Source organism: Meles meles, chromosome 10 (assembly GCF_922984935.1).
Source record: "Meles meles chromosome 10, mMelMel3.1 paternal haplotype, whole genome shotgun sequence".
Lineage (NCBI taxonomy): Eukaryota > Metazoa > Chordata > Mammalia > Carnivora > Mustelidae > Meles > Meles meles.
In genome coordinates this window covers 82,844,895-82,871,313 of record NC_060075.1, presented here as the reverse complement: position 1 = coordinate 82,871,313, position 26,419 = coordinate 82,844,895, and the positions used below count along the sequence as shown (strand labels likewise).

The following is a 26,419-nucleotide window of genomic DNA, read 5'->3' as shown; positions in this document are numbered from 1 at the left end:
ACATTGTTTGGTCATCTAGTTATATGTAAACGTCACCCATTATAATGTGATTGAACACTTTTGGTAATGCAAAATAACACATTTTGAACTACTGCTGCATTATTTTGGTAAAAACCTGTAGCAGTTTATTATACTAGAGTGAGAAAGAGAAATTGAGAGAAATAGAAAAGAAATGCGACATATCGTAGCCCTCAAGTACTGTTAAATTTCTTATTGGACAAGAGCTTGGTTAAAGATTCCGTTTAAGAATGTTGGATAATTGGAGCAGAGTAGTCAGGAACTTGACTATGGAATATCTCTGGTCTCTTGGTTTTCCTTCATGCTATCTGGAAAGTAAGACAAACTTTGCTAAGTGGACACATGTTTCAGTAACAGTGAGGGAATGGCATGGATGCCAAATGTTTCCCCTGGTGTGTTCTGTCTCTTTAGATAACTGTGGTCAGTACTCTGCAAAGTTCCATTTGGCCTGAATGATGACTTGCTTTAGGCAAGTGAGTATTAGGCTATTTCAAAGCAACAACATAAGAAGAATGTTGGACACTAAGTTCAGCTAGCCTTAGAGTCTAACATTCTGTATCTTCTATGGAAATGATACACCACTGACCTAAGTGATTAGCATTATTTTAGTTTTTCAGTATTAATAAAACTGCTCCCTTATACTTTATTTCTTTTATGTCTTCTTCAGCTTAGAAAAGAGCCTGAATTGAAAAAAATTCTTTATTTTATTTATTTATATTTTATGTTTATATATTTTATATTTATTTATATTATTTATTATTTATTTATTTATATATCAGAGAGTGAAAGAAAGATAGAGTAGGAATAGAGGGAGAGGGAGAAGCAGGATCCCCATGGAGTAAGGAGCCTGATGAGGGACTTGATCCCAGGTTACTGGGATCATGACCTGAGATGATGGCAGACACTTACCTGATTAACTGAGCCACCCAGGGATCCCCCCAAATGACCTTTATTCTAATCATTAGCAAATGTTAGTTTTCCTAATATTTGTATTTAACCTTTATTTCTAGGGTTTGTTTTTGTGGTTTTGAAACTATTAGGAGTGCAAGGACTTTATCCTTCATGCTTGGTGCAGCAGGGGTGAAACTACTAGTCAGTCTTGCCCAAGTGAGAAGATCACCAAGCCCAATGATTAACAAGGCTTCAAGCTATATTTAGAAGGAATGGCATTCAATACCTCTTCTAGCTTAAATATGTGAATTATTTCAGATCAGGAAAGATTAGAAAAAGACCTAAAAACTCTTAACATTGTGAATCTCAGTAATGGTTGAAAATTATAATTGTAATTTGTAATTTGGTTTATTGGATGTGATAAACATGCTGTGATAGCAAACTTGAAATGATGGTTGAATGGGGGAAAACTGCATAGAGTTTTCTGTAAGACATATAAAGACTTATTTTCTTTATTAAAGTATTCTTATAAGTAAACATATGTGTTTGTAAAAATGCTTTCCTGGGTCAAGTATTTGTGCAATCAGACCTGAATTATAAACTATTCTTGTAACATCTAGTTATTTTGAAAGATTCATATGATGAATCCAGGATATGACCGATAAAACTGATGAAACAAAAAACAACAACAACAAAAAAAAGAAATAAGAAAAAGACATTTTCAATTTCCCTCTTGTTGATATAGAAATCAAAGTTATCTGTATTTTCTTATTTTTTATATAGGAAAGTATTATTTTCAATATAGAAGTTGTAATTTTTTTTAAAGATTTTATGTATTTATTTGACAGAGATCACAAGCAGGCAGAGAAGCAGGCAAAGGGGGAGGGGGAAGCAGGCTCCCTTCTGAGCAGAAAGCCCAATGCAGGGCTTGATCCCAGGACACTGAGATCATGACCTGAGGGGAAGGCAGAGGCTTAGCCCACTGAGCCACCCAGGTGCCCCTAGAAATTGTAATTCTTAATGGTATTTATTGTTTTTATTTTACATTCTGGAGATAGAATAGATTTTCTTTAAGTGTAGAATGTATATTGTTAAAATAAAAATAAGGTAAACTCTCAGATCATTAGTCAGCTATGAACCATTGTCTTAATATAAATTGTAGTTAAATGAAAAATCTCAATTGGAAACTTAACTAAGTTAAGCAAACTTTCAAATAGTAATATGTAATGTTAATATGGGTACTATATACTGATTTTTATTATGCAAAAGAGAGTAGTAATATAAGATAATAAAACCAAGAACTTACTCTGCAAGGGGAAATTAAGAGCTTGGGTATCTCTAAACAGGTCATTCTCTCACAGAAATGTTCAGGGAATATTCAGGGAGAGTGTGACTTTTTAATTTCTAATTTAAAATTATTTGTGTGAATATTCATGGAATTCATGGAGAGAAAAAAGAGTTACGTACTATCCAAAGTGTTTTAAAAAATCTTGCTTTTCATAGAATGATTAAACAAATAATGATGATACTCAAAAAATGTTGGGACACCTGTGTGGCTCCTTGAGTTAAGCATCAAACTCTTGATTTCAGCTCAGCCCATGATCTCAGAGTCATGGGATAGAGCCCCACTTCACCCAGCCCTGTGTTGAGCTCTTCGTTGAGGGTGGAGCTTGCTTAGGATTTACTCTGTCCCTCTCCCTTTGCCCCTCCTTCTCTCATGTTTACCTGTGCATGTGTGTATGCTCTCTCTTTACAAAAAAAAAAAAAAGGAAATGTAAAGACCTTTTAAATATACATTCTACAGAATTTATTACATGCAAGTTTGTGACAAGTTCTTCAAGTTTTCATTTTTAGTCCCTATAAATTTACACACCCAAAATGAATGATGAATGGGACAGAATTATTTGCAAAATTTCTCTTTCATAAAATGATGAATTACAGTGATTTTATGTCGTTTTAATTATATTTTATGCAAAACCTCTCAATAACAAACGTCATCAAAAGTGAATGATACTAATTACTTAAAAAGAATGCAAACACAATTTTCCTGTTTATTCATTTTTTTTAATACTTTATTTACTTATCAGAAAGAGAAAGACATGATCAGGGGACTGGGAGACAGAGAAGCAGGCTCCCAGCTGAGCAGGGAGCCCCATGTGGGGCTTGATCCCAGGACCCTGGGATCATGACCTGTGAGCAGAAGTCTAGACACTTTAAGGACTGAGCCGCCCACAATTTTACCATTTATACATTACTTATTTGACATGAATGAAATTAAACAATCTCATTGGCATTGAAAGTTGGAAGAAATTTAGAGATTATCTATATCAAAGGTCATTAATTGCTCTACACAGAAAAGTCCATGGTGGGCTTTTAGAATGCAGGTACTCAGACTCCTTCTAACCACTCATGTCTTCTCCTCCACTAAAATGTACATATGATACTAAAGCCTTATCATTTAAAGAAATAATTCAAGTGAATATGTACATGTTTGTTTCAATAATATATATGCAATGCATATGCTAATAAATGCTAATAAAAAGGCTCCAAAATCTAATTCTGTATTTTAAAGGCATATAACAGTTTAGCAGAAGTGATGTTTTTATGTAAAGGCAACATAAGGGTCTTCTCTTATTTCTCAAAACAAGCACAGGGCAATACTACACTTATTAGACCTGTAGGTGATGATAACTATAATGTTTGGAAGACTATAACCCAGTATTTTGAAATGAAGGAGACCCCAGAACCCCAGCTGGGGTATAGTGGTGCACAATAGTTCAGACCAACTAATTTCCAGGCTCCTAAACTGGACAATAATAGTGTGCTTTTCATTGTTGTGGTTATTTGTTTAATGTAGCATGCTTCCCATAAATGAAAAACTTAAATTTAAATATAATTGTTGTATTAAGTTAGTATGTAATTGTAAAAATAATCAATTGTGTAAGTTATCCATTAAAATCACATTTTTATACCTTTAAATGCTCTAAAATCTGTGTGAAAACATAATATATGACATAAGTGCCTAATAACCAGGAAGCTAGCATTCCAGCTGTGAAATAAAATCTTTTGATATTTACCTACAGAAAATAAATATGCTAAATCATGAGAGTCTATTATAAACTTTCAAAAGGAATGTAGGTAGTATTTAGGAAAGAATTCTTATAGTAAGCAGGAGAGGAATATAGTAAAGAAAATAATTACAACCCAGAAAAAAATAGTGATTTTTCTTTTTTTTTGCCATTGTGAATGATCAAATTTATAATCCTCTTTATAATTGTGATTTGGGTTTTTATTAAAATCAATATATGTTTAGTTGTTGGCTAATGCAACATCCAAATTATATCAGAATTTAAACTTGAGAATTAAATTAAACATCACCTACCTTGAGAAATTAACTTAAACAATTAAGTAAAAATTGAACTAAACAATTAAAAAGAATTGTTTATTCTGGAATTAACTGAAGATCTTAAAAATTGAAAATAACCTGGGGATTTTGATTGTGTAGGTCTGTGGATTCTGACTGTGTAGGTCTGTGGGGATTCTGATTGTGTAGGTCTGTGATGAGTTCCCAGAATCTCTATTTTGAACAAGCTACTGATGGGATTGTGATATATGCCATGCATAAGACCATGGATTCAATGGACTGTTAAATAAATCCTACAAAATATGGTGGAGGATTTGATGGATAATTCTAATTCATTGTAGTAGGGCTCTTGATTCAAAGCACAGCTATGGATTCCCAAGATTTTTTGCTTCCTCAATTAAATTTTAGGTGTAAGACTTTGTTCCACTTTTTGTTTATGTGCACTTTCTCTTTTATAAAGTGGTAGAATTTTCAACATAAACTATCTTGTGAGTGCTTTATGGGTTTATTTTTTTTTCTTATGCTATTGTAATTAATGCATAATATATGAATATAAGCCAGAGTGTTGCATATTAATAATCTAAATCAAGAGTAACTACCTTGGCAGTACTGCTATTCATATGACACTTCTCATTTAGGATAAAATAAGTTTTTGTGGAGTTCTAAAGTGAATGATTTGTTCTTATAAATGTGTGCACTTCAATTTGTCTTTGAATTCTTACTAAGTTTAATACAGTTGTCTATGGGGTAAAATATTTAGGTAGTTATTTATTTCTTAAGATTTAATTAATTTATTTATTTGAGAGAATGATAACACAAGTGGGATGTGGTGGGGAGAGGCAGAGGGAGAGGGAGAAGCAGGCTCCCAGTTGAGCAAGGAGTCTGACGTGGGGTTCTAGCCTAAGGCTGGATGCCAGGACCAAAAGATCATGACTTGAGCAGAAAGTAAATGCTTAACCAACTGAACCATCCAGGCGTCCCTATTTAGGCAGTCATTAAAAAGAATCATCTGGAACATACATTGAAATATCTCTTCAAATTAATATCAATGTATTTTACAAATTTAAAAATTTCAAAAGGGGGTCGCCTGGGTGGCTCAGTGGTTTAAGTCTCTGCCTTCGGCTCAGGTCATGATCTCAGGGTCCTGGGATCGAGCCCCGCATCGGGCTCTCTGCTCGGTGGGGAGCCTGTTTCTCCTTCTCTCTCTGCCTGTCTCTCTGCCTACTTGTGACCTCTCTCTCTGTCAAATAAATAAATTTTTATTTAATTTATTAAATTAAATTAAATTAAAATTTAATTAAATTAATTTTAATAAAATGTAATAAAATTAAATTAAATTAAAATTTAAAAAAAATTTTCAAAAGGAAGGAAAAACGGTGATGTTTACCCATTTAAAGTTAGGGACAGTTGTGAATAATTCTTAAAAATTCTTAATCAATGTGCATAATTTTTACCCTAAAGTGTCTCTCAATCCCTTGACTATGTACACAAGTAATTCCTCAGCCAATGAGTTGTTGCAGAAGCAGCCGCATATATAAACTGAGTTTAAGTAGTCAAAAAGTCTGCTTGAGAATTTTGCTTTGTGCCATAATCAAACCAGTTGCTCTGAGAGTCTGTGCTGTAGCAAATAAATTTAATTTAAGTAAAATATGATGATTAATGCATTCATGGTCTCTACATAATCAATATTTTATGATAAAGAGAGAGAAAAAAAGAGAAATTCGAACTCAGATTTATAGGTGAATGCTAAAGCTGGACAGTGACCATATCAGCACTGAGATCCCAAAACAGACTTGAAGCTAAAAGAGGTGAATCTAAGATCATTGTAAGCTAGGCTGCATGAAGAAGAGTATAGTGGTTTTTAATAGATAGTTAGCCCTTCCTCAAGCAGAAAAAGTAAATCTCTTTAGAAGAAAACATACTTAATTTTCACTCCAGTGTTCCTTGGGAGTGAGGTCATTCACAGATAAGTGAAAAACAAAGATCACATAGAGAAAAGGGCCTAATGAGTGAACATTTGCTGATACAACTAACAAGAGGCCTTTTCCAGTGGCCACTTATTGTTGGTAGAGATCCTGATCCACCCTCAGTGGTATTGGGCTTCCCTGAAGTTGTCAGAGAGACACCCATTTCATCCTGTGGCAGAATGAACCTACCTGAGCTGAGAAATGAATCTGGGTCACTTTCTTTTGAATAGGGAAATGTAAAATAAATTGCCATTTGCCCCTCAAATCCTGGGGTTCCAAACAAGTCTGTCTTCTTTTTACAATCTTTGAGACTTCTCCTTTGGTTACTTCTTGTATTATTCCAGGGTTTATAGTCATGTTTAGAAGGGAGGGGCAGGAAGAAAGAGGATTGTGACATTTTTACTGGAAGTTAACCGCCATTTTTGAAAATGTGACTATTAGTCAATTCTAGAAAATTTCCAGACAAGGAAGAAGGCTGAGAGAACATTCTAGAAGCTAGAGTATCTTTATTTGTAATCAATTCCAAGGTACTCTTTGCCCAATCATAAATTTCCCAGACATTCACCAAACATGTTTAATTTTTTTTCCTCTCCCTGGGTTGGGGGGGAATTGTGGATAATAAATGTCTCCTGTTATTTTTTCACTATAAAATCAAATTAAGATTTTTCTTCATCTTTGTCAAAAGTTTAATTTCATAATATTTCTATAAATAGTGTATCCTGGGTTTACAAGTTTCTGTGAGACAACTTTGGCCAAAAATTGTGTCCATATACTTTCATATAGTCCTATGAAATGTCTGCCCTAACCCAGTGAATCTGCCTCAAATGAAATAAAAGAGGTATGAATTGATCTCATCATTGAACGATTTCAGCTATAAAAAGACCTGAATATCTTCCTACTTCGAGGTAGAGATTTTTGTTTGTAATCCTACAAATTGTAGACATTCCAGAACTGCTTAGGAATACAAATTAAAATAGAAATCCCACACCTTCCACGTGGTCACGCTGAGCTAGTACCCGTGCCTGGAATTGGGTAGCAACCTCAGCCGTGCCTGCTGCCTGCTGCCTGCTGCCTGCCACTACCTCCGGAACAGGGACCCCGGGAAAGTGAGCAAGCTTCAGGACTTCATGAAAATGTGTAAGCAGGATCCGAGCATTCTGCACACTGAGGAAATGCATTTCCTGTGGGAGTGTGTGCAGAGCATGGGGGGATAAAATACCACCTGCCACTCATAAAAGTAAATCAGAAGACAGTATAAAGGAAGAAAAATCAGACAGTAAGAAGACAGAGGAAAACATAAAGACAGATGAACCATCAAGTGAGGAAAATGATCTAGAAAAATGACAATGAAGGTGTGATTGAACCAGGTACTGATGCCCCTCAAGAAATGGGAGGTGAGGGGCGCCTGGGTGACTCAGTGGTTTAGGCCTCTGCCTTCGGATCAGGTCATGGTCTCAGGGTCCTGGGATCAAGCCCCACATGGGACTCTCTGCTCAGTGGGGAGCCTGCTTCCCCCTCTCTCTCTGCTTGCCTCTCTGCCTGCTTGTGATCTCTGTCAAATACATGGATAAAATCTTTAAAAAAAAAGAAAAAGAAAAAAAAAAGAAATGGGAGGTGAAAATGTAGAGATAACCGAGGAAATGATGGATCAGGCAAACGATAAAAAAGTGGCTGCCATTGATGCCCTAAATGATGGTGAACTACAGAAAGCCATTGATTTGTTCACAGATGCCATCAAACTAAATCCTCGCTTGGCCATTCTGTATGCCAAGAGAGCCAATGTCTTCATCAAATTACAGAAGCCAAATGCTGCCATTCGAGACTGTGACAGAGCTATTGAAATAAATCCTGATTCAGCTCAGCCTTATAAGTGGCTTGGGGAAAGCACATAGACTTCTGGGCCATTGGGAAGAAGCAGCACATGATCTTGCCTTTGCTTGTAAACTGGATTATGATGAAGATGCTAGTGCAATGCTGAAAGAAGTTCAACTGAGGGCCCAGAAAATTGCTGAACATCGGAGAAAGTATGAGTGAAAATGTGAAGAGCGAGAGATCAAAGAAAGAATACAAAGGGTTAAGAAGGCTCAGGAAGGGGGCACCTGGGTGGCTCAGTGGGTTAAACCTCTGCCTTCGGCTCAGGTCATGATCTCAGGGTCCTGGGATCGAGCCCTGTATCGGGCTCTCTGCTCAGCAGGGAGCTTGCTTTCCCCTCTTTCTCTCTGCCTGCCTCTCTGCCTACTTGTGATCTTTCTCTGTCAAATAAATAAATAAAATCTTAAAAAAAAAAAAAGTTTTGATCAGGAAGGGATGCTGTACTTTGTCAAATGCTTTTTCAGCATCTATTGACAGTATCATATGGTTCTTGTTCTTTCTTTTATTAATGTGTTGTATCACATTGATTGATTTGCGGATGTTGAACCAACCCTGCAGCCCTGGAATAAATCCCACTTGATCGTGGTGAATAATCCTTTTAATGTACTGTTGAATCCTATTGGCTAGTATTTTGGCGAGAATTTTTGCATCTGTGTTCATCAAGGATATTGGTCTGTAGTTCTCTTTTTTGGTGGGATCCTTGTCTGGTTTTGGGATCAAGGTGATGCTGGCCTCATAAAATGAGTTTGGAAGTTTTCCTTCCGTTTCTATTTTTTGGAACAGTTTCAAGAGAATAGGAATTAGTTCTTCTTTAAATGTTTGGTAGAATTCCCCTGGGAAGCCGTCTGGCCCTGGGCTTTTGTTTGTTTGGAGATTTTTGATGACTGTTTCAATCTCCTTACTGGTTATGGGCCTGTTCAGGTTTTCTATTTCTTCCTGGTTCAGTTGTGGTAGTTTATATGTCTCTAGGAATGCATCCATTTCTTCCAGATTGTCCAATTTGTTGGCGTAGAGTTGCTCATAGTATGTTCTTATAATTGTCTGTATTTCTTTGGTGTTAGTTGTGATCTCTCCTCTTTCATTCATGATTTTATTGATTTGGGTCCTTTCTCTTTTCTTTTTGATGAGTCTGGCCAGGGGTTTATCAATCTTATTGATTCTTTCAAAGAACCAGCTCCTAGTTTCATTGATTTTTTCTATTGTTTTTTTGGTTTCTATTTCATTGATTTCTGCTCTGATCTTTATGATTTCTCTTCTCCTGCTGGGTTTAGGGTTTCTTTCTTGTTCTTTCTCCAGCTCCTTTACGTGTAGGGTTAGGTTGTGTACTTGAGACCTTTCTTGTTTCTTGAGAAAGGCTTGTACTGCTATATATTTTCCTCTCAGGACTGCCTTTGCTGTGTCCCACAGATTTTGAACTGTTGTGTTTTCATTATCATTTGTTTCCATGAATTTTTTCAATTCTTCTTTAATTTCCTGGTTAACCCATTCATTCTTTAGAAGGATGCTGTTTAGTCTCCATGTATTTGGGTTCTTTCCAGCTTTCCTCTTGTGATTGAGTTCTAGCTTCAGAGCATTGTGGTTTGAAAATATGCAGGGAATAATCCTAATCTTTTGATACCGGTTGAGACCTGATTTGTGACCCAGGATGTGATCTATTCTGGAGAAGGTTCCATGTGCAGATGCTGGCGAGGATGTGGAGAAAGGGGAACCCTCCTCCACTGTTGGTGGGAATGCAAGCTGGTGCAACCACTCTGGAAAACAGCATGGAGGTTCCTCAAAATGTTGAAAATAGAACTACCCTATGACCCAGCAATTGCACTACTGGGTATTTACCCTAAAGATACAAACATAGTGATCCGAAGGGGCACGTGTACCCGAATGTTTATAGCAGCATTGTCTACAATAGCCAGACTATGGAAAGAACCTAGATGTCCATCAACAGATGAATGGATAAAGAAGATGTGGTATATATACACAATGGAATACTATGCAGCCATCAAAAGAAATGAAATCATGCCATTTGCGATGACGTGGATAGAGCGTATCATGCTTAGTGAAATAAGTCAATCGGAGAAAGACAACTATCATATGATCTCCCTGATATGAGGACATGGAGAAGCAACATGGGGGGGTAGGGGGATAGGAGAAGAGTAAATGAAACAAGATGGGATTGGGAGGGAGACAAACCATAAATGACTCTTAATCTCACAAAACAAACTGGGGGTTGCTGGGGGGAGGTGGGATTGGGAGAGGGGGAGCAGGCTATGGACATTGGGGAGGGGAGGCGAACCACAAGAGACTATGTACTCTGAAAAACAACCTGAGGGTTTTGAAGGGTCAGGGGTGGGAGGTTGGGGCAACCTGAGGGTTTTGAAGGGTCAGGGGTGGGAGGTTGGGGGAACAGGTGGTGGGTAATGGGGAGGGCACGTTTTGCATGGAGCACTGGGTGTTGTGCAAAAAGAATGAATACTGTTACACTGAAAAAATAAATAAAATGAAAAAAAAAATTAAAAAAAAAAAAAAAAAAGAAGGCTCAGGAAGAACATGAGAGAGCCCAGAGGGAGGAAGAAGGCAGACAGCAATCAGGAGCTCAGTATGGCTCTTTCCCAGGTGGCTTTGGGGGGAATGCCTGGTAATTTTCCTGCAGGAATGCCTGGAATGGCAGGAATGCCTGGGCTCAATGAAATTCTTAGTGATCCAGAAGTTCTTGCAGCCACGGAGGATCCAGAAGTTATGGTGGCCTTCCAGGATGTGGCCCAGAACCCAGTGAATATGTCAAAATATCAGATCAGCCCAAAGGTTATGAATTTCATCAGTAAATTGTCAGCCAAATTTGGAGTTCAAGCATAATGCCCTTCTGACAAATAAAGCCCTTGCTGCAGGAAAAGCAGCTTCGATCACCTAATGGATGTCACAGTAATACAAACCAGTGTACCTCTGACCTTCTCATGAAGAAAGCTGGGGTGCTGTGAAGAGAATCCCTACCCCTCTGCTCCGTATGCAACTGAAACATTCTACAATGGTTTGCCATTAGGGTGTTCATTCAGATAATGTTTTCCTAACCAGGAGCTACAAACTTTAAACACTTTTTAAACCTTAAAAATATTTAAAAACATATTAAAAAGGTGTGTTAGTCCCTACATTTTTCTTTATTAATCATTTCAGTTTTTTCCTTTAGATTAATTGGGCAAGGAAGATACTTCAGTTTCAAAGATTTATTGCTCAGTTATAATGAGTGAAATAAAGGTTTATTAGAGGGAGGCAAATAATACATTAAAATAGATGAAGTTTGAGTTGGGAAAAAAAATAAATAAAATAAAATAGAAATTCCACAATCAGGGGGTAGAACAGAGTGTGACCATATCTGAATTTTACATAAGATTGTTTTGAGTTGAAAATAAAAGGATCTGAAAATAATGCACATCTAACCATGCAGTATTCCTGGTCCTCATAGTCTAGTCTTACACTTACTTTCATCACCAGAGATAACCCTGATCCTGAAACTAGTACTCAATATTCTCTTGCTTTGTTTTGTTTTGTTTTTTATAACTTTTTTAAATGGGTATAAAATTTTGGAACTTATTAAAACAATATCATATTACTAAGATCCATTGCATAGGGCTGGTGTCACTATGAATTATTCATTCTGACTGCTGTCATCATTTGCCCATTGTTCTACCTTATATCATCAAGATTCAGAGTATTATTTTGTTTGATGAGTTTTAAGGTAATAATTTTATTATTAAAAATTACTTGGGTTGCCTGGGTGGCTCAGTTGGTTAAGCATCCATGGGTCATGGTCCTAGGGTCCTGGGATCGGGCCCTGTGTGGGGCTCTCTGCTCAGTGGGGAACCTGCTTTTCCCTCTCCCTCTGCTCCTCCCCCTGCTGTGCTCTCTCTCTCCCTCTCTGTTAAATAAATAAATAAATAAATAAATATTTTTAATATTTAATAATAATAAGTAAGATAAAATCTTTTTAAAAAATGACTTTAAGAGCAGGCCATGGAATAACAATGGAAACTAGTTTTGAACCAAGGACCAAGTTTGTGCACAAAAGCTTACTTTTAAAGTGAGGTCAACTTTATAAAAATAAAGAAAAAAGTCCTTTCAGATTTCAATTTCCAGAAAAATGACAGAAACATCTTCAACAACTTCAAGTTGCATCAAATGATGAATTCGCACTTACTGAAGTGGGTTTATAGGAATGAAAAGGAAATCCATAGATGTCACTAACGGAGAAGAAACAGGCAGTGCAAAAAGATGCAAACTCATTTTGCAAATCAAAAACTCTTTGGAATAAATAAAGACAACAATCCTATGTTTGTTCTGCTAGGGAGTTCAGATTAACCCTATTTTCATCCTGTGAGAATCTTGAGGAAGAGAGTGATACAAAATTTGATCCAAAACCCATGAAATTCATAGAGTGCAAAGCAGAAATAAAGGTAAAGCTGTTCTGGAGGGATCATTTTTTCTTTTTTTTGGAATTTATCTCATTTTATTTATTTTTTCAGTGTAACAGTATTCATTCTTTTTGCACAACACCCAGTGCTCCATGCAAAACGTGCCCTCCCCATTACCCACCACCTGTTCCCCCAACCTCCCACCCCTGACCCTTCAAAACCCTCAGGTTGCCCCAACCTCCCACCCCTGACCCTTCAAAACCCTCAGGTTGTTTTTCAGAGTACATAGTCTCTTATGGTTCGCCTCCCCTCCCCAATGTCCATAGCCCGCTCCCCCTCTCCCAATCCCACCTCCCCCCAGCAACCCCCAGTTTGTTTTGTGAGATTAAGAGTCATTTATGGTTTGTCTCCCTCCCAATCCCATCTTGTTTCATTTACTCTTCTCCTATCCCCCTACCCCCCCATGTTGCTTCTCCATGTCCTCATATCAGGGAGATCATATGATAGTTGTCTTTCTCCGATTGACTTATTTCACTAAGCATGATACGCTCTAGTTCCATCCACGTCATCGCAAATGGCATGATTTCATTTCTTTTGATGGCTGCATAGTATTCCATTGTGTATATATACCACATCTTCTTTATCCATTCATCTGTTGATGGACATCTAGGTTCTTTCCATAGTCTGGTTATTGTAGACATTGCTGCTATAAACATTCGGGTACACGTGACCCTTCGGATCACTATGTTTATAAGCCAGTCAATCGACTTTTCCTTTAAGGAAAAAAACTCCCTTCAAAACATAAGCACACAGGGGCGCCTGGGTGGCTCAGTGGGTTAAAGCCTCTGCCTTCGGCTCAGGTCATGATCCCAGGATCCTGGGATCGAGCCCCACATCAGGCTTGGCAGGGAGCCTGCTTCCCCCTCTCTCTCTGCCTGACTCTCTGCCTACTTGTCATCTCTCTGTCAAATAAGCAAATTTAAAAAAAAAAAAAGCACACAATGAAAAATTTCAAAACACAGACAGAAATAACTCTCTAGGAAATGATAGAATTATATGAAAGGTACAATATGTAAGTATGCTTAAATTGGCTAAAGTAAAAATTTTAAATATGATAAACTGCAAACAAAGCATAAGGCCTTATTAAAGATATGACTTGATAAATGCCATTTTTTTTTCTGTTTCACTTGGAAATAATAGTAAGTGTCATGTAAAAAGTATAATTTTCTATAAGGATAGAGTTTATGCTGATTGTAATGTATAATCTCATCACTGACATCTTTGCCTTATGAGCAAATATAGTAAATAAATAAATCCCTGAATACAGAAATTATGGCCTGTTTTCTTTATATATTGAGCAACTCCTTAGAACTTAAGATAAATTTGCTACCATCCTACAGCTTTACTTGAAACATAAACACTAACCCACAATACCAAATAATATAGGAAACCAATGAAAGTAATGGTTTCTCTTTCCCCCTACCGCCTGCTCTGTCATACTGGTTTATTTTGCAGAAAACAAGACAAGGAAGGAGTCTGTGTAAGGTTTAGTAAGACAGTGAGAAATAGTACCTGAATTATTAGTTAAATCTTCCCTTTTAATTCAATCATAATTTTTTTTGAAAATTAGGATAAAAAGCTGGATTATATCCTTTACACAGCATAGTGGGATTCAAAACCATGACTTCGTTGTGTTTTTCTTCTTTATGGGATCAATTTTCCATATGGTATTTGCAGTTCTTACAGGAAAGTTTGTATTTTGGCTTTCCCTCTTGTAAAACACATGTTCTTGAGTTCTTGGAATCTGATTGAACATCCTCTGTCTCAGAGGAAGCCCAGAGGCTGTTTTTATGTTATCTCTGGGGTTTATACACACACAGCCTCCAACCAGAGACTGGCCTTTGATTATTTTAACTTGAGAGGGTTTTCTAGTTGTGGGTGGGCACAGACATAATTTTCCCTTTGTCTTTTTTTTTTTTTCTTCACACGGATTTTTTTGAGCCAAAAAAAAGAAAAAAAAAAAAGAAAGAGTAATACATTCCTATCCATGCTTTCGTCATGCTGTTAAGATTTGCAGCATTGCAAAAAGAAAAGTAAAGTAGTTTGGGTTAAACAACAACAGCTTTGAAAATAGAAGCAAATGCCTGTTCAGGTACAAAGAAATAACAAAAATAAAAACCTAAACCCCTCACTCTATTTCTGCATTTCCTAGTCTTAGCCAAAGAAGAAAAAGAGAAAACTCAGAAAGAAAAGCTCTTGTGTGGGTATATATATCCAATGTTGCTGTCATGCTAATGTTCAGAATCTCATGAGAAATCTTGGTTTCCATAGTGAGTGCAATTGTATGTCTGACACACTGCACTAATATAAGATGGTATGAATGTTGACAGACTATATAGAAAGCAAAAAGGCACTGAAGCCAACATAAGAGTATCTGCTAAATCATAATCTGGAATTTCCTTTGTTATGTTCTGGCAAATTTCCCATTATCAAACTAGAGTAAAAATAGTAATACTACTGGGGATTATCTAGTATGAAATTGTCCAGATTTTTTCCTTGCTCCTTAAACTTAAATACTGTTTGTCTCTTTATTTCAAGTATATAACCTTGTCTACATTATAATCAAGGGCATTCAAGATAAAAAGTCTAATTTCTTTCCTTTAAATTAAAATTTTATATGTCCATTTGTCCATTTTTAATAAAAGTATACCACATAGCTATCATAATTTACCCTTTACAAAGTACAATTTCTCAAGCATGCTTCAGAGTAGCTCTGGAAGTTAGATGGAAAAGAAAATATTCTGTCTGTTTGCTGAATAAGGAAACAGAGGTGCAGAGTAGTAAATGGCTTGGCTAAATAACCAGTCTTAGTAAGTGATCAAACCACAGGATTCTGCTTACCAGCCTACAAAATCTGGAGTCAGAATTTTTTTTTTAAAGATTTTATTTATTTATTTGACAGACAGAGATCACAAGTAGGCAGAGAGGCAGGCAGAGAGAGAGGAGGAAGCAGGCCCCCTGCTGTGCAGAGAGCCTGCCGTGGGGCTCGATCCCAGGACCCTGAGACCATGACCTGAGCTGAAGGCAGAGGCTTTAACCCACTGAGCCACCCAGGTGCCCCCATGGAGTCAGAATTTTGAGTCAAAATATTGTCCCTATCATAGCTTCCTCAGCAAGGAACCCCTGAGTTCCTTAGCTGTAAAATTGGAATAAAAACTTACTGTATTTTAGATTTTTGTGAGAATCAAAAGATTTATTATATGCAAAGCATCTAGGACAGCACCTGTGTAGACATCCTTAATACTGTTATTATTTCTTGAGAAATAATTATTTTTTTCACTCATGTGAAACCTTAGACCCTTACTTATAACTTGTATTCCTTTCCTCATCCTAGTCTACACGTATCCTCCCCCATTTAGTCTATTTACCCATGATCTGTCTTGGATCTTTTTCTTTCTGTCTACCAACATGATCAGGACTCTGTCGTATATAAGAAAACCATCATCGTTAATCCTTCAAGTATCATCTTTTTCTCTCTCACTCTTACCCTATTTTTTTTTCCAAAAAGCCATACATCATTTGACTTTCCAGCTGGAAATGACCTTTTAGTTCCATCACTCTTGTTTCACACATTAGGCACAGAGAGCCCAGAGAATTAAGTGCTTTGTGTAAGGAGAATCAAGGCACCAGCCTAGAGGAGCAGAACAAAGTCTTGAAACCTGATCAGGCCCCATGAAGAAACAAGTGTTTTTTCACAGTCCCATTTGTGCACCCCAGTTTACCCACCAAGTTCCTGCCTTTGCAATTTTTGATCCATATCTTTAAAAACGAAGACTTTGACTCACTCTTTTCAGCATGTAAAACTCTCAATTTTCTTTTACATGTTTGCTCTTCAATATAATCCACAATATTGAGTTTCTGGTTTTAATTCGCCTTTTAAAATGTATTCTTTTATGACTTCAGGTCTCACATTTGGGTCTTTAATCCATTTTGAGTTTGTTTTTGTGTATGGTATAAGAAAGTGGTCTGGTTTCATTCTTTTCTCTTTGTCCAGTTTTCCCAACATCATCTGTGGAGGAAAAGGCATTTTTCCCAAAGCATATGCTTGCCTTCTTTGTCAAAGATTAGTTGGCCATATAATTGTGGATTCTGTTCAGATAATCTATGTGTCTATTTTTCTGCCAGTATCATACTGTTTTGATTACTACAGCTTTGTAATATAACTTGAAGTCTGGACTTGGATACCTCCACTTTTGTTTTTCTTTTCAAGATTACTTTGACTTCTGGGATCTTTTGTGGCTCCATACAGATTTTAGGATTGTTTGTTCTGCTTCTGTGGAAAATTCTGGTAGTATTTTAATAGATATTGCATTAAATATTGCTTTGGGTAGTATAGGCATTTTAACTATTTGTTCTTCCAATCCATGAGCAGGGAATAGCTTTCCATTTCTTTGTGTCATCTTCAATTTCTTTCATCAGTGTTTTATAATTTTCAGAGAACAGGTCTTTTATCTCCTTGGTCAAGTTTATTGCTAGGTATTTTAATTTTTTTGGTACAATTATAAACGGGATTGTTTTCTTAATTTCTCTTTCTGCTACTTCATCATTATTATATTGAAATGCCACAGATTTCTGTATGTTGATTTTGTATCCTGCAACTTTACTGTGTTCATAATTAGTTCTAATAGATTTTTGGTAGAGATTTTTGAAGAGCAGAACTTTTTTTTTTTTTTTTTAAGTTTAATGAAGTCCACCTTAGTTAAATTGCTTTTGTGGGTCATTTTTTTTGCATCATCATCATACCTAAAGTCATCTAAGTTTTCCCCTATGTTATCTACTTGGAGTTTTATAATTTAGCGTTTTACACTTAGATATATGACCTATTTTGAGTCAATTTTCATGAAAGGTATAAGGTCTGTGTCTAGATTCTTTTTTTTTTTTTCATTAGATATCTGGTTATTCTAGCACCATATTTTGAAAGAACTAACTTTGTTCCATATCATTGCCCTTGCTCTATTATTAAAGATCACTTCGCTGTACTTATATAGGTTTATTTCTGAGCTCTCTATTCTGCTCCATTGATTTGTTCATCTATTGTTTCACCAATACACACTTTTTTGTTTACTATAGCTTTACAGTAAGTCTTGAAGCTAGGTAGTGTCAATCCTCCAAATTTATTCTCCTTTAATGTTGTGTTGATTATTCCGTGTCTTTTGACTCTCCATATAAACTTTAAAATCACCTTTATAGCCATAAAATAACTTCTTGGGATTTTGAATGAATCCATAGATCAAATTGGGAATAACTGGAATCTGGACAATACTGAGTCTTCCAAATAAAACATTTTGTTTGTAGATTTTGGTTCAAATAATTTCAGCAGCAAATTCCCTAAAACTAATCTCTCAATTGATCATCCAGAATACTGTAATAGATATATACTTTTTAAGTTATTAGGAATAAAATGTATGTCTAAGAGATTAGAATTTTCACAAATATATGTGTAATTACAGCACATTGTTGTACTTAAATTCATTTTTTAATTTTAATAACAATTATCTGTTATTTGTGTCCATCATTTCCTAATATGTGTTCTAAAGAATATAATTTTTCGGGGCGCCTGGGTGGCTCAGTGGATTGAAGCCTCTGCCTTCGGCTCAGGTCATGATCCCAGGGTCCTGGGATCGAGCCCCACATTGGGCTCTCTGCTCAGCATGGAGCCTGCTTCCCTTCCTCTCTCTCTGCCTGCCTCTCTGCCTACTTGTGACCTCTCTCTGTCAAATAAATAAATAAAATCTTTAAAAAAAAAAGAATATAATTTTTCTGAGGTATACCATAAACATTTGGTTCATGGACAATGAGTTTGGAAATTACATAAACTATTATTATCAACCCCTCAGAGATTAATAATGCATAAGAGACTCTGAAATACCCTGACAATTTGAGCAGAGGATTAAAAAAATAGTTTATATAATTGATTCTATATTTTATATATATCTATCTGTTGATCTATCTATATTACATCTTGATTTGTTATTGCTCTTACGAAAGTGATTGATATTGATATTACTGAACTCTGTTCAAATTTTCCAAGTAATTTTCTCCAAAAAGTATGTTTATCATATTAACTAGGTAAATGTGCATACTCTTCTGTGAGTTAGAGAATTTTAGTTTCTGAATAGAACTATTCAATGAAAGTTGAATAAAACTCAAGTAATTGTAGTAATAGCAAAAACAGTCATAAACACTAAAATTTACTTTATATTTACCATGTCCCTGGCATTCTGCAGGACCTGCATTTTCACGTAATCATATCTGAAACCTCTGAAGTACTACTGTCAACACATGTTACTTGTGAGGGATTGAGGCCCAAGGACTTAATTAATTATTTAAAGCTTTACAGTTTATAAGAGCAAAAAAGTGATTTCTAACTGGTTTATCTAAATCCAGAATCTATACTTCCAACTGCTATTTCTAACTTCCTTTTCAAAACAGAAATTGACCAAGAAAACATATGTGATTATTATGGGTTGAATTGTGAACCCCCCAAAAAGATGTGCTCAAGTTCTATCCCTTTTTATCTGTGAATCTGATATATAGATTTTTTGAAATAGTCTTTCAGATGTAATCAAGTTAAGAGAAAGTCATGTTGGAGTAGAGTAGACCCTTAATATGGTATCTTTATAAGAAAGGAAGAGAATGTAGGAAGAACACTATATGACAATGAAGGCAGAGATTCTGGTGCTGCATCTACAAACTAAGAAAGGCCAAGAATTGCTGACAACAGCAGAAGCTAAAAGAAAAGCAAAGAACGGATTATCCAGAGTATTCAGAGAGCACATGGCTCTGGTGACACCTTGATTTTTAACTTTGAGACTCCAGATTATGAGAATGTATTTCTGTTGCTTTAAGCCATCCAGTTTGTAGTACTTTGCTATGGCAGTCCTAGGAAACTAAAAGCAATGAACTGTTTACATTCAGTATTTAAAACTAATAGGATAGCCATATTTCTATATTTGAAGAAATGTATACAGATTATTAGAAAATGGTTGACATAGAATATATCTCATCCCCGCAAATTGTAATATAATTTAAAATAATTAAAACTAAATTTTGAATTTAGTGCATCTAAAATAATAATAATGATAATAATGAATGGATTTTCATTCAGGAAACAAGTACACATGTTTTCATTTAAAAATGTTTTGTATAAAAAGAATGAATACTGTTACACTGAAAAAATAAATAAAATGAAAAAAAAATTATAAAAAAAAATGTTTTGTATATGCCTATTTGTTACCAGTTTTGCTTAAATTGAAATTAAACTTAAAATTTTGCATTTATGATTAACAACGTATTGTAGGGAATAAAGTATTTTATCCTACCCCCCAAATTGCCAAGAGAATTACTTACAGAAGAATTTTAAGTTGTCAAGACAGGAAACATCATTTTATGTTCATTTTTATGTCTTCTATGATTCTTATTTATTTATTTATTAAAGATTTTATTTATTTATTTGACAGAAAGAGAGATCACAAGTAGGCAGAGAGGCAGGCAGAGAGAGAGGGGGAAGCAGGCTCCCCGCTGAGCAGAGAACCCGATGTGGGTCTTGATCCCAGGACCCTGAGATCATGACCTGAGCCGAAGGCAAAGGCATTAACCCACTGAGCCACCCAGGTGCCCCAATGATTCTTATTTAAAGTAATCATCAAATCTCCCTCCCGCTCAAAAAATTGCATTTTCCCAGAAATGCACTGGTTTCTTGTAATCATATAAAACAATCTTGTATAACACTGAGTCATTACTCCCAGGACAGTCATATTCCAGTAAAAATAAAAGTTGAGGACAAATTAAAGACAACCTTCATCTCAAGAAGTTGATCCCATAAATCACTTAATATTGGAATAAAAATGCCAATATACATAATAATTTTAACATTGCACAGATATCGCACCTCATTTTTTGTGATTTTCAAAACATATTATTTATTATCTTTTATTATTGAAGTTGAAATAATGTTTGCTAAAATAAGTAATTATTAAATTTTATCAAGAAATTTCCTGAGTTTTTTCTTATTTTATCATTCAGTGATACTAGAAAAATTATCAATTAGAAAAGCACATAGTTGTAAAGAACATTAGCTGATAAAATTTTTATATGGATGATTTTTCCAAGGAAGTTCCTCATATAAATGTTTATGTACTCTTAGAATCTAAATAAAACCATAAGTGCATATAAGAGTGCCTTGATGTTCTAAAAAAGACTGTTGGTTCCTCTTAAAACCATGGAAAGAAATTAGTAAGAATTATAACTGTTTGGGAAAATCCAGCTGTCATCTAGAAAAGTTCTGCATTGGGTACAATAGGCTAGACTAGGTAGTGGTAACAATTAAAATTTGAACTTTGATTGACAATATGAAACAAAACTAATTCTTGCCTGTATCGCAATCAGACATGTTTGGTAGATCTTCTTGACACTCAGGCAGTGACTTCCATTTTTTAATGTTTCCATTTTTGAAAGATAGCCCTTGAAAACCACCTTGCAAAGGGAAAGTAGATGCTTGCCCTAGAGTTTTCATTGCCAGAGTTGGGAAGAAGCTTCAGCCTACATCCAGTCACACGGCCCCAATCTCACTAAGAAGTAGCCTAAGAGGGTAGTCTTTCTGTGTACCCAAAAAATAAATCTGGGGAGCACATACCAGTGTTCTGTCATGACCTCAAACTTCAAAGCTGCACATTTTGGGAACCATTGACAGTCACATTGCTTTTCAACTTCAATAAAGCAAACATCTTTTGTGTAAAATGAGAGAAAGGTATGAGTTTCTCTTAGGTTTTCTCCAGCCCCAATTCTCATACTCAATGACAGTAAGTACTTAGGCAGTAATATATTTCTTCCTACTCATAGTTCCTATCAAATTTATAGTTGTATAATTTAACTGGCTTACGGGATACCCAGATATTTGGTTAAATATCACTTCTGGTTGTGTCTGAGAGGGAATTTTTGGATGAGATTAACATTTGCCTAGGTAGACTGAATAAAAAAAATTGTCCTCTGCAGTACAGGTGGACATCATCCAATTCATTGAGGTCCTGAGTAGAATACAAAGTGGGGAAAGCAAGAATTTACTCTCTCTGACTGATGAGCTGAGATGTTGCTTTTCTCCTTCCAGCCAGGCTTGAATTTACACCCTTGGTGCTCCTAGTTATCAACCTTTCAGACTAACAGTGGAAATCACCACCAGCTGTCCTAGGTATCCAGTTTGCAGACGTGGGTCGTGAGATTTCCCAGCCTCCATAATCACGTGAGTCAATTTCTTATATTAAATCTCTTAGCTAGATGGATGGATGCATGGATAGCTATATATAGATATTTCTCTGGAGAACTCTGATGAATACAGTGTTTTTGCTTTGTTTTGTTTTTGTTTGTTTCCTTCAGCTTGCAGTATTTTTTTTTCCCCAAAATGTGATCTCACACATTTTGTAAATAAAATCTGCAGTAGGTTAGTTCTTTATGCTATATTTTAAGATTCTTTAAGCTGTGCCATGTCTAGTATATGAAAGTAATTGGACTATAGTTTCAGTTTCATAATATAAACAATTCAAAAAACATTACTCTTTTTTAAAAAAAAATGCAAGCTTAGTGACTTTTATGTTGTAGCTTTATTTATTCCAGTTTGTTAAAAAAAAAAAAAGAAGAACACTTTGAAGTGCTTATAAGTTATATTTCAGAGGTTTCTGGCCTTTGTTTTGAAGAGTAAATGATAAAAATCCAATCTTATGTTCATTCAAGAGAACAATAATTACCATCATTTTCTTCTCCAGCTGTGGAAATGGTTTTAGGTTATTTATTTACCAACTACTTGTATGATACTTACTATAACCAAGTCAGTGCTTTATAAGTATCCATTTTATAAAACCTGTATCTACCTTCTGGGGTAGACACTATTATTAATGGCATTCTATAATAAGAGTACAAGGCAGGAGAGGTTAAATAAATTGCCCAGGTCACAAAGACAGTTAGTGGTAAAGCTGAGAGATGGATGGGTGGATGGATGGATGGATGGGTAGGTAGGTAGGTAGGTAGGTAGGTAGATAGATAGATAGACAGACAGAGGCACAGAGGAAGATCCAGTATCCACTTATTTGGCATGAAAAGCTTTTCAAGAGAAAGGTAGCCACAGAGAGACATGCAACACTTGATGGTGCCTTGTCATTTCAGAATATTTCTGTGCTTTCTAACTCCTGTTAGAAAGTAAAGCTAGTAAAATTAACTTATCAAAATAAGCAGTTCATTTCTGAAACTGGCTAGCATTAGTGTGGCCATTACTGTGCTTGTGGATACTAGTTCCTTTAGAATAGGGATGATTTCTAAGAGTTTGGCTTCTCTTATAGCCATATTTAAGGAAGGACCAACATTAATTTATAAGTAATTGACTCTTTTAATAATGTAGAAGTTAAGAAAATGGCTTGTATTTTTACATATTGTAGAAATGAACTAAGCATCTGGTCATGGGAGAGCCACTATACTCTGGTTTAGAAACAAAAGGAATGTGTTTGGGAATAACTTCTTCAAAAGAATCACTGATTATTTAGAAACTATCCTCTGAGGATATTTATCATGCTCTTTGCAGGAGGCAAACAGCCTTCAATTTTGTATGCAAATTCTTGTCAGCAAGTACACAACGGTGTAATAGACAATGTGTGATCATCTAGGAAACTGGTTTTATCATTTTATTCTTATTACTTATTTTACATAAGTAAAGAAATTTAAGGTTTGTTTTCTTCAAATCTAGGCAAGAAGACCATTAGTGAATATTGGCTCATTTACCTCAAATGTTCCAGGTGCAAAACTTGTGTTTCTAACTAGATATAAGCATATTTCTTTTTAGTCATTTGCTTATTTATGGCACAGACCTATTTCTGTGTTCACTTTCTAATTGATAAAAGGCACATCTACTGACTGAAGCCACTCAGGCCATATCTATATAAAAGGACAAGTTTGTTTCTCTTTTTGAAAATGTGTTTCAGGTATCTTGATACAACTTGTAAATTATCATTTGAAGTTGAGACTTAATTTGAAGTTTTCTGTCTTGTTTTGGGTTTCCCAATATCTCAAAGTATTTATAATTCAAACCCAGTATATTTGCTTCAAATTCAGGAGATCCGTTGTTCCCGTTAATTCAAAACTCAGGGTCGATGGATAAGCTGATTTATTGCCTTCCCCAGGTCAGTACATATAGTTGTTCTTTCATTTTATCATTGTGAAGGCCCCCTTCTTTTTAAAAAGTTATTATTATTTTTAATTTAAATTCAATTAACCAACATATAGTACATCATTAGTTTCAGATGTAGAGTTCAGTAATTCATCAGTTGCATATAACACCCAGTGCTCATCCCATCACATGCCCTCCTTAATTAATGTCCATCACCCAGTTACCATAGCCTTCCAACCACCTCTCCTCTACCTCTCCTCCTTCCCCTATGATTTTCTGTTCTGTTTCTTATATTGTTCATATGAGTGAAACCATATGATAATTGTTTTTCTCTGACTGTCTTATTTTGCTAAGCATAATACCCTCCAGTTCCACCCATGTTGATGTAAATGGTAAGATTTAATCCTTTCTGATGGCTGAGTAATATTCCATTATATATATATATACACACACATACATAAATATAAATAATAAAAATAAATATACAAATAAATATATATATTTACATATTATATATTTTATATAATATATATATAAAATATTCCACATATATGAGTAATATTCCATATTGATGGAATTCCATATAATCCATAATAGATAAAGAAGATGTGGGGTGTGTGTGTGTGTGTGTGTGTGTGTATGTGTAGGATATTCCATACACACACACACACACACACACACACATATATACACACACATACACATATCACATCATTACCATTCAACCACTGATGGACATCTTAGCTTTTTTCTGTTTGGCTATTATGGGTGTTGCTGCTATAAATATTGGGGTGCAGGTGCCCCTTCAGATCACTACATTTGTATCTTTGAGGTAAATACCTAGTAGTGCAATTGCTGGGTCTTAAGATAGCTCTATTTTTAGTTTCCGGAGGAACCTCCATACTGTTTTCCAGAATAGCTATACCAGCTTGCATTCCCACTGACAGTGTAAGAGGGTCCCCCTTTCTCCACATCCTCACCAACATTTGTTGTTTCCTGACTTGTTAATTTTAGCCATTCTCACTGGTGTGAGCTGGTATCTCATTGTGGTTTTGACATGTATTTCCCTGATGCCAAGTGATGTTGAGCATTTTTTCACCTGGCTGCTGGCCATTTGTGTGTCTTCTTTGGAGAAATGTCTTTTGTTTTTAAGATTTTATTTATTTCAGACAGACAGAGAGAGAGAGAGAGAGCACAAGTGGTGGGGAGAGAGGCAGAAGGAGAAGGAGACTCATCTCTGAGCACAGAGCCCGACATGGGGCTCAATTCCAGGACCTTGGGATCATGACCTGAGCTGAAGGTGGATGCTTAACTGACTGAGCCACCGACTTACCCATGAAGAAATGTCTGTTCATGTCTTCTGCCCATTTCTTTACTGGATTATTTGGTTTTTGGGTATTGACTTTGATAAATTCTTTATAGATTTTGAATATTAGCCCTTTATCTGATATGTCATTTGCATATATTGTCTCCCATTCTGTCAGTTGTCTTTTGGTTTTATTGACTGTTCCCTTTGCTGTGCAAAAGATTTTTATCTTGATGAAATCCCAATCATTCATTTTTGCTTTTGTTTCCCTTGCCTTTGGAGGCATGTCTAGCAAGAACTTTCTGCAGCTGAGGTTAAGAGGTTATTGTCTGCGTTCTCCTCTAGGATTTTGATGGATTCCTGTCTCACATATAGGTCTTTCATCCATTTTGAGTTTGTATATGGTTTTTATGATATTGAGGTATATTTCCTCTATCCCTACTCTGTGGAGAGTTTCAATTAGGAAAGGATGCTGTATTTTTTCAAATGCTTTTCTGCATCAGTTGATAGGATCATATGTTTTTTTGTCCTTTCTTTTGTTCTGTGAAGCCCCCCCCTTTTTTTTTAAGATTTTATTTTTTATTTGACAGAGATCACAAGGCAGGCAGAGAGAGACGGAGAAGCAGGCTCCCCACTGAGCAGAGAGCCCGATGTGGGGCTCGATCCCAGGACCCTGGGATCATGACCCGAGCCAAAGGCAGAGGCTTTAACCCACTGAGCCACCCAGGCACCCCAGAAGGCCCCCTTCTTATAAGAGGTTTCAACTTTGTGCCTTTCTTGCTCCCCAATTTTTTTTTCCTGTTTCCAAGTCACTGTGAAATCCAAACATCTTTACAGGAAAAAAAAAATGGTCCCAGAACAATTGGTAGATTTGAGTGATCTCTCTGTTTTTTGGTCCTGGAAATTTCCCTTAATTTCTTTAGATATCATCTTCTACTTTAAAGACTTATTTGTTATATTTTATCATACATTTTAAGGTGTTTTGTGTCAAGAGATTCTTTAGGATATTCACTTTACCTCCTAAGGTGAAAATGAAAATAAATTGTAAATTGTGTAATTGTAATTCTGCTGACTTGGGAACCCCTCAGTTGAGCAGAACAGGAGGTAGCATAAATTTGAGGGTTTTTTGTGGCTTAATTTATGTTTTATATAATTTATATTCTGAATAAATTTGTAAGTTTCATAATCCCAGAAGGAGCCTCTCTGGGCTGCATATTACCTTAACGAATAATAGGCAACCTGGTTAAGAATAACTGTACCATGCTATAAGCATTTGGAGAACAGAAAAATTAGTTCATGGTATGAAAAAAATTAGATCATGGTATGAGCACAGGCTTTGCCATACAGTTTCATTCAAAACTCACATTTTATTTAAAAAAATAAGGCTTCATG

General features: G+C 35.8%; 1 pseudogene; it reads left to right on the top strand.

Annotated features, from left to right (window-relative positions):
• The first annotated feature begins 6,278 nt into the window (after positions 1–6,278).
• LOC123951538 lies at positions 6,279–10,962 on the top strand (annotated as a pseudogene).
• Positions 10,963–26,419: the final 15,457 nt, after the last annotated feature.